A 9,239-nucleotide genomic window follows, 5' to 3' on the forward strand; every position below is an offset into this window, starting at 1 on the left:
TATAATACACACTGAAACTAAATGCATTCAAAAAAAAGAGAGGAAATGGAAAATATCAAATAAAGCAACAGATAATCTCAATAAATGTACTGACCCTCAAAATGTTGTAAGTCTAGATGAACACTTAAAGGCAACTTATTCAAGAATACCCAAACCTAAAAGAAAAGTTATTTATTTACAAGACAGAATTATCTGAGAGCTTATGAATACCGTTTATCATGTTTAACAAGTGAGACAATTGTCTTTAACAGAAAAATAAAAGATTTTTGCACTCAGTATGTCAAATGAGTTGTTAAAAAAAATTTAAAAAGGACTTGGTCTAGGATCGCTGAAGATATTACAAGAAATTATTTACCATAACTCCTTCTTTCCTGGTTTTTCTATAAATAGTAGTTTTACATTGGAAAACTTGGGAAGGATTTACCATTGAATCATAGATCTGGAAAGAATCTCAAGCAGTTGTCTAAAAATCCACATTCTTCCAAATGGTAATGATTTCAAACCAGGCAAAACTTATTCCTATTTAACCTTTTCTTACAAGGCTCAGAAAAGGAGATGCTACAATCAGTCCTGAAAATGCCCAACCTTGAAAGATCATTTTTAACTCTATCATGAGACCAATAAAAATAAAACAATCAACTTTCAGAAAAGACATTTTTCCTAAATATATTGTCTTTTGGAATTATATTAATGTGTTGCCTTCTTCTTCTGATTAAAATGTATAAACTAAATTATTTTTAGCCTATTTTGCTAAAATCAAAAAATTATTTAGATTAAGTAAAGAGGCCAGCTGGTCCAAGGAAGAGCCTGGGAAAGACCCAGACAAGCAACAGTCTGGCTCTAAGGAGACCCCATGTCTGCTGTACGCAAACTATGAAGTAACTGACTCAGTGGGTGAATCACAACAGCCTACCTATGTCTGGATATGACAATGCAGGAGTAATTAACATGCCTGTGCACTATCCATAGTTGGGATCTTCAGCCCTAGACTTGGAAAAGGCCCTCCACAGCCCAGCTTCCTTGTAACAAAGATGAAAAGCTAAGAGAAATTTTCCTCCCTTCTAAATCAGTGCCCCTAATTTCAGCTTGGAGGATGTAAGAAAGGGAACAGTTGGTACCTTGTGGAAGTCACAGCCTCAACAGCAAAAGTGCTCCCTTCTGAATCCTCCCCATCTCCTCTCACACTCTGACTCTCTTAAAGTTCTACCCCAGATCTTCACATCCATAATTAATCAGTAATTACCATGTATCTCCTATGGGCCTGGAAATATGCTATCTGTTGTTGAAAATAGCATAAAAGCATTTTTGCTCAGCTTGCCACCTTAAAAAACCCACAAAAACAACCAAAAATATCTAAAAATACAGAGAAAAATCTCCCACTTCCGCAAAACATGGGCAGTGTCACAACCACAAACCACACACCCTGAGGGCCAACCTTCCAGGCACTGTGCAATCTGGACTAAGGTAACTGCCTAGGTGCACAGTTTCTCAGACATCAGGTGGGATAAAGACATCCCCTACTAGAAGTGAAGGTCATAGCCAATAATCTTTGAAATGAAACCATGTGTTCTTGTCATGAGGACAGATGATGAGAGATGCAGGGAATGTTCCTGAACAGTCATAGTGCAATATCACAAAACTGGAGAAAGGAGAAGGAGCTCAAAGTGAAAGCATGTCATCTTGCCTTTTCAATGGGATGATCCAGCCTCTTATCCGAGGGAAATAGCCAGACATGAAGCAGAATGGAGGGAAGAGAGGAAACAGTGATGGGCAGAGAACTGTGAGCCTGTGATCCAAATGGCTTTGCTGTTAGCTATACTATCCTCTGTATACCGAAAAACACAGGGAAATTGTGTCCCTAGGCAAAAGGGGAATTTCACTTTGGGGAGGGAGAAAGTTTTTAAGACAAGAAACCTTAAGGGGGCAGTGGGTATCCATGACTTACTCCACCACTGCTATCCCTTCAATGTTACCCCCAATACCCCTTCTCTAGACACACACACACACACACACACACACACACACACACACACACACACACACACACCAGGGCCAGGAGTAAGGTGAGGCAAGCAAGGAGACCAGGGAAACCCTGGAAGTCTGCTGTTTTTAAATTTTGCACCCCAGGCACCTTGCTTGCCTCACCCTAATCCCAGTTCTGACACACAAATGCATCAGTTTGTCAGTAAACAATTGGTTCTATTCAAAAATGAAAAATGAATAGGGAAAAGAAAGAAGAGGAAGGTAAGAGACAAATAGCTCTCCTTGGTCTCATAGAAAAGATAGGCAAAATTATCTGAAGGGGAAGGGAGAGTATAAGCCCAAAGAAAAAAACAGTTCAAAGAAGAGCTTGTTCAATTATAGAAGAATATCATATGCAATCAGGAAATAAATGGAAGAGAAAAATAAAAACATCACAGAGATAGATGCTACACAAGAAGAAATCAAGCAAATGGAATAAGCACAACTGAAAATATCCTCAGGGACATAATAAATAGGCTTGAGAAAATTAAACAAAATGAGATGGAAAGAAATAATATAATTAAAATGTCTAGAAAAAGTGATAGATATGGAAGACAGACCAAAAAAATTAACATACACATAATATTTCTTGAAGACAGAACAGAATAAATGGAACAGAGGAAAATGTACAAAGATATCCTAGAAAAATAAATAAATTTTCTTAAACTAGATCTTTCCATGTACAAATTATAAGACTACAACATGTAGCTGTATAAACAGTACCAGTATGATCATTGGCAGTATACACCCTGGCAAAGTTACTGATTGCCATCAAAAAATAACAAACATTATTTAAATCTGGGTATAAAAAGCAAGTAACTACTCAGGTAGACCCCAGATTTCTCCACAAAATTTCTTAATTCTAGAAAACAGTGATGAAATATTTATAGTCTTGAGAGTAAGTTTGAGCCAAGAACTTTATATACAGCCAATTTTTTCTTCAAGAGCTAAAACAAAAGCAAAAGAGAAATATCTTCAAGTGGGCAAGAACTTGGAAACTCCATAACCCATTAAGACCTAAAAAAGGAAAGAAGAATGAAAAACTGGGAATTCCCTGGCAGTCCAGTGGTTAGGACTCGGCACTTTCAGGTTCGATCCCTGGTTGGGGAACTAAGATCCTACAAGCCATATGGCACAACCAAAAAACATTTAATTTAATTTAAAAAATTAAAAAACTACTAGAAGGTAAAATTCAGTCAACACAAAAGTGAACCAAAATAAATTACTTTGGAAATGACAGGTGGTAAACATCGAATCAATGTGTACATAGAACTATGCTTAAACAAAATATGTATCCCCAAAATCTTGAAAATAAAATTATAATATGAATAATTTTAAAAACTGCCATAGAGGTGAAAGCTGGAGGGAGGAAGTGTGCTAATTTTGTAATCTTCAGAGCAAGGAGTCAACAGATACTGTCTAAAATTTAAATCTGTAGTTTTAAAAAATCACTACATTCTCTCTATCCTCTTAGCAGGATTCCTTGACAGCCACTTTGCCTTACAGTGAAAATTTATCTTAATTTCAGCAATACTTCATTTTAATTCAGTTTCTTCTTTTTTATTAAATTAAAATAAAAATGCATATCACTTTCAAGTAGCACACCTAGAATAACCCCATTTTCCTTTTTTTTTTTTTTTTCTTGGAGTATAGTTGCTTTACAATGTTGTGTTAGTTTCAGGTGTACAGCAAAGTGAATCAGCTATACATATACATATATCCCCTCCTTTTTGGATTTCCTTCCCATTTAGGTCACCACAGAACACTGAGTAGAGGTCCCTGTGCTATAGAGCAGGGCTCTCATTAGCTATCTATTTTATACATAGTAGTGTATATATGTCAATCCCAATCTCCCAATTCATCCCACCCCCGCTTTCCCCCACCTTGGTGTCCATACGATTATTCTCTATGTCTGTGTCTCTATTTCTGCTTTGCAAATAGGTTCATCTGTACCATTTTTCTAGATTCCACATATATGCATTAATATATAGTATTCATTTTTCCTTTCTGACTTACTTCACTCTGTATGACACTTTCTAGGTCCATACACGTCTGTGCAAATGGCACAATTTTGTTCCTTCTTATGGGTGAGTAATATTCCATTGCATATATGAACCACATCTTCTTTATCCATTCCTCTGTTGATGGACATTTAGGTTGCCTCCATGTTGGTTATTGTAAAGAGAAATAATGCTGCAGTGAACATTGGGGTGCATGTGTTTTTTTGAATTATGGTTTTCTCTGGGTATACACCCAGTAGTGGGATTGCTGGGTCATAAGGTACTTTTAGTTTTTTAAGGAACCTACATACTGTTCTCCATAGCAGCTGTATCAATTCACATTCCCACTAAAAGTGTAAGAGGGTTCTCTTTTCTCCACACCCTCTCCAGCATTTATTGTTTCTAGATTTTTTGATGATGGCCATTCTGTCCTGTGTGAGATGATATCTCATTGTAGTATTGATCTACATTTCTCTAATAATTAGTGATGTTGAGCACCTTTTCAAGTGCGTCTTGGCCATCTGTATGTCTTCTTTGGATAAATGTCTATTTAGATCTTCTGCCCGTTTTTCGATTGGGTTCTTTGTTTTCTTGATATTGAGCTGCATGAGCTGCTTGTGTATTTTGGAGATTAATCCCTTGTCAGCTGCTTTGTTTGCAAATATTTTCTCCCATTCTGAGCGTTGTCTTTTCATCTTGTTTATGGTTTCCTTTGCTGTGCCAAAGCTTTTAAGTTTAATTAGGTCCCATTTGTTTATTTTTGTTTTTATTTTCATTACTCTAGGAGGGGGTTAAAAAAGATCTTGCTGTGATTTATGTTAAGGAGTATTCTGCCTATGTTTTCTTCTAAGAGTTTTATAGTGTCTGGCCTTACATTTAGGTCTTTAATCCATTTTGAGTTTATTTTTGTGTGTGGTGTTACGGAGTGTTCTAATTTCATTCTTTTACATGCAGCTGTCCAGCTTCCCCAGCACCACATATTGAAGAGGCCGTCTTTTCTCCATTTTATATTCTTGCTTCGTTTGTCTTAGATTAGGTGACCATAGGTGCATGAGTTTATCTCTGGGCTTTCTATCCTGTTCCATTGATCTATATTTCGGTTTTTGTGCCAGTACCATACTGTCTTGATTACTGTAGCTTTCTAGTATAGTCTGAAGTCCAAGTGCCTGATTCCACCAGCTCCATTTTTCTTTCTCAAGATTGCTTTGGCTATTTGTGGTCTTTTGTGTTTCCATACAGACTGTAAAATTTTTTGTTCTAGTTCTGTGAAAAATGCCATTGGTAGTTTGATAGGGATTGCATTGAATCCGTAGATTGCTTTGGGTAGTACAGTCATTTTCACAATATTGATTCTTCCAATCCAAGAACATGGTATATCTCTCCATCTGTTTGCGTCATCTTTTATTTCTTTCATCGGTATCTTATAGTTTTCTAAGTACAGATCTTTTGTCTCCTTAGGTAGGAAAATAGCACTGTTTTTCTATAAGTATTTATATCTCTGTGTATCTATCTTTCTAATATACATAGAAAGGTGTCTAAAATAACCAAAGGTTATTTCTGGGTGGAGAAATTGAAGAAGATATTTAATTTCAGTTTTGTACTTTTCAGCATTGTTTGATTTTTTAATGGTGAGCAAGGATTTTTCTTTTAGAGATAATGTCAATATTCTTTATATGATCAGGTACAGAGAGAAGGAAACAGGAGGAGGAGAAAAAAGAAGGGAGGGAGGTGTGAAAAGAGAGGAAATTTTCACTGCATACACTCAAGCCATGTGTGGCCTTTGAGGGAAACAAGACTAACACACATTAAACAATTAGTGAGGAAGTGCTGAACATGCTCCTGCCAGTAAGAACTGCCCTGGAAATTCACTAAAGGGAAACTTCACTTGGGATGGAATCCTAGGCAGAACAGCAATAGTGATGGGCAGGAAGTGAGTTTGGCCCAGAGTCCTGCTGCTACACTCTCACCAGCAAAGAGCCCAGGAGTGCTTGTGCACTCATCTCTCTCTTTCCCAACAAAATACAACCAATTCTACTTCTCCTTCCTTTTGCTCTGATAAGGGGTGCCAATAGGAAACAATGTATGTTTGCGTTGCTCACTCCTTCCCTTGAAATATGCATTTGGTTAGCTTTTTGGTGGACATAGTGCCTTAATATAAAGCGGAAATTGTAAAGGTGAGGATTTCTCAAACCATTGCTAGGCAGTGGCAGGGACTTTCTTGTCAGGGGAATTTCAGCTGAATTAAGTTTCTCAGGCTAGTACTTGTCAATTGTTTGTCTAGACCATCCTACCAGAAACAAAACTCTTTATTTCAATGTGGGAATTTTTGATGGCGTGGTTCTGACCTGAGGACATTTGTGACTTTCCCTCCATCCTGAAATATTACTCCACACCTGAGCAGTTCAGGAGAGGATGAGGAGCTGCAGGAATGGGATAAGCCCATGATTGGAAAAGGATCCAGGATACAGTCTGGCATAGAGATGGAGTGGGGTATCTATTACACACATTGTATAGTGATTTCTTTTTAAGATGGAAGTTTAACATTTTTTTTTAAGGTAACCCTCTACCCATTCAAGAGATAAGTAATTGACTCTTCATGCTTAAATGGCTTTCTGCATCTCTCTGCCTGTGCTGGCAGTCTCTGACTGTGGGAGAATCTTTGCAGGCTAGAAGTTGCCCCAGGAGGGAACCCTCAATGAATGAGCGGTAGGAGTCAGTGGATAAATACTCTGCAGTGGGAGGGTTCTGAGATGTGTTCCACAGTCCTTCAGAAGCCCCCCCCCAGAAGGATTGAGACCCAATTCCTCCTAGCCCCAGTACACTCATTACGGCACTTTTCATTGGTTTACCCCCTTTCTTTGTCTCACATCCCCACCATCTCACAGTGCTTTCTGGGACCACATCCCAAAGAAACTACTGGTACTCAAACATTTATCTCGGGTTCAGTTTTTGGCAGAAGCCACCTATATTAGTCAGCTCAGACTGCTGTAACAAAATACCACAGACTTGGTGGCTTAAACAACAGAAATTAATTTTCTCACAGTCCTGGAGGCTAGAAGTCCAAGATCATGGTGTTGTGAGGGTTGGTTTCTAGTGAAGCCTCTCTTCCCAGCTTGTAGATGGACACCTTCTTGCTGTATCCTCACATGGCCTCTTCTCTGTGTACAGGCACAGAGAGAGGGAGAAAGATCTGATATCTCTTCCTCGTCTTATAAGGACACCAGTCCTACTGGATTAAGGCCCTACCCTTATGATTCATTTCATCTTTATGACCTTCTCACAGGCCCTATCTCCAAATACAGTCATATTGGGAGCTGAAGCTTCAACATATCAACTGGGGGAAGGGGAAGACACAATTCAGTCTGTAACGACATTTCCAGGAGGGAGACATCAGTTCCACTTTGCTTCCCCAGGGACTCTCCATCACAAGTATGAGAGCTGCTTAACCTGAGTCAATAGAAGGATAGGTAAGTTGTCCCACTGTCTGGCTACAGGCTTAACAAGTTTCAACAGGTGTTACCATCAGGAGCTGCAGGCGAAGCTTCAGAATGGCAGGGCATCATGGCTTGGAGGTCTCCAGCTCTTCTTACCATCTTAGTTGAGATGAGTAGTATCCAAGTAGTGGCAGTGGTAGGAAGTGTAGGATTTCAATATACTCTCACAGAAGAGAGGAGCTGGCAATTTCTCAAAAGAAATCTCATGGCCTTGAAAGTCAAGCTATAGAAACCTTACGTTTGAATCTAAACCCCAGATACCCAATGAATGGAAGATATTGTTAAAAAATTACTTATGGTCCATATATGTTTTTCCCTAAGTGACAGAACCATAGTTTCCTCTTTTGCAAAATAGTAAAAATAATACTGAATTGCAGGGTTGTGATGAATAAATGAGATTGAAGATGCAAAATGCTTAGCCCAGTGCCTGGCACTCCACAAGCATGATTTCCCTTTCCCCTTCCACAAATATGAGCATCCTTCTTCCTCCCCTGGAAACTGGGACTTATACTGGTCCACTCCAGTATATCATTCACAGGTATTTTACTATTGTCACTATTAGTTTTTGAGAACCACCTCCAGGTTCTTGTGTTGCCAATCAAATTTTGTTAAGTGAAAAAAAAAAAATTCTCTCTTTTATTGGACTTCTTAAGCTTTCTGATTTTAACCAACGTGAAATTTTGGATGCACTAAGAATTTTTTGCTCTATTTTTTTTTTTAACATCTTTATTGGAGTATAACTGCTTTACGGTGTTGTGTTAATTCCTGCTGTATAGCAAAGTGAATCAGCTATATGCATACGTATATCCCCATATCCCCTCCCTCTTGCGTCTCCCTCCTACCCTCCCTATCCCACCCCTCAAGGTGGTCACAAAGCACCGAGCTGATTTCCCTGTGCTATGCGGCTGCTTCCCACTAGCAATCTATTTTACGTATGGTAGCGTATATATGTCAATGCCACTCTATCACTTCGTCCCAGCTTCCCCTTCCCCTTCCCCGAGTCCTTCCCCTCCCTCTAGTCTTTGTGAGCTTTAATTCAACAAGGACTAGAGGGAAATGCATGTTAAAATATGTGGAAAATCTATGTGACACTAAAGAGGATCACATTGAGTCAAGCTAAACATGGGAGCCAAACTTTGAAAAAATTCTGATTGTGTGTCCATAGGCTAAAATGCAGCTGAGTAAGTAGATATTAAAGAAAGCAGCAAACCCAGGCACTGTCCTGCTTCCTATATGAATTGGGTAAATATTAAAAAGACACTGGGAGGTCATTATAGTTTAGAATCACTGCATAGCAGGCTAAGAATAGGGAAGGAGAAATGGAAGGCAAGGACAGAAGGAAGGAAGAGAAGGAAGGATTAAATCAGTAACAGAACAAACCAAGCTTACTTTCCTCTACAAATACCATTTCTGCCAAGAGAATAGAGGACGCTAATAGTGTTCCATCTTCAATAATCCATCTAACAACAACCTCTAGTGTAGCTACTGTAATGATTTATGCAGTAATGAGCAGAAACCCTCCTTATCTATATTATCTAATGTGGATTTGCAGAAAAGAACATAATGTATAAACCCTGAAATAAGAAAATTCTAAGAGACATAAGCACACACCCAAAGCTACTATTGGACGCAGAGAAGTAAAAAGAAAGAATTGTTCTTTCCTGACGTCAGAATGTGGCAGGTTTAAAACGAAAAGGGAAGTTATCTGTGGATTTGTTCTATT

Source organism: Balaenoptera musculus, chromosome 18 (genome assembly GCF_009873245.2).
Source record: "Balaenoptera musculus isolate JJ_BM4_2016_0621 chromosome 18, mBalMus1.pri.v3, whole genome shotgun sequence".
NCBI classification, from domain to species: domain Eukaryota; kingdom Metazoa; phylum Chordata; class Mammalia; order Artiodactyla; family Balaenopteridae; genus Balaenoptera; species Balaenoptera musculus.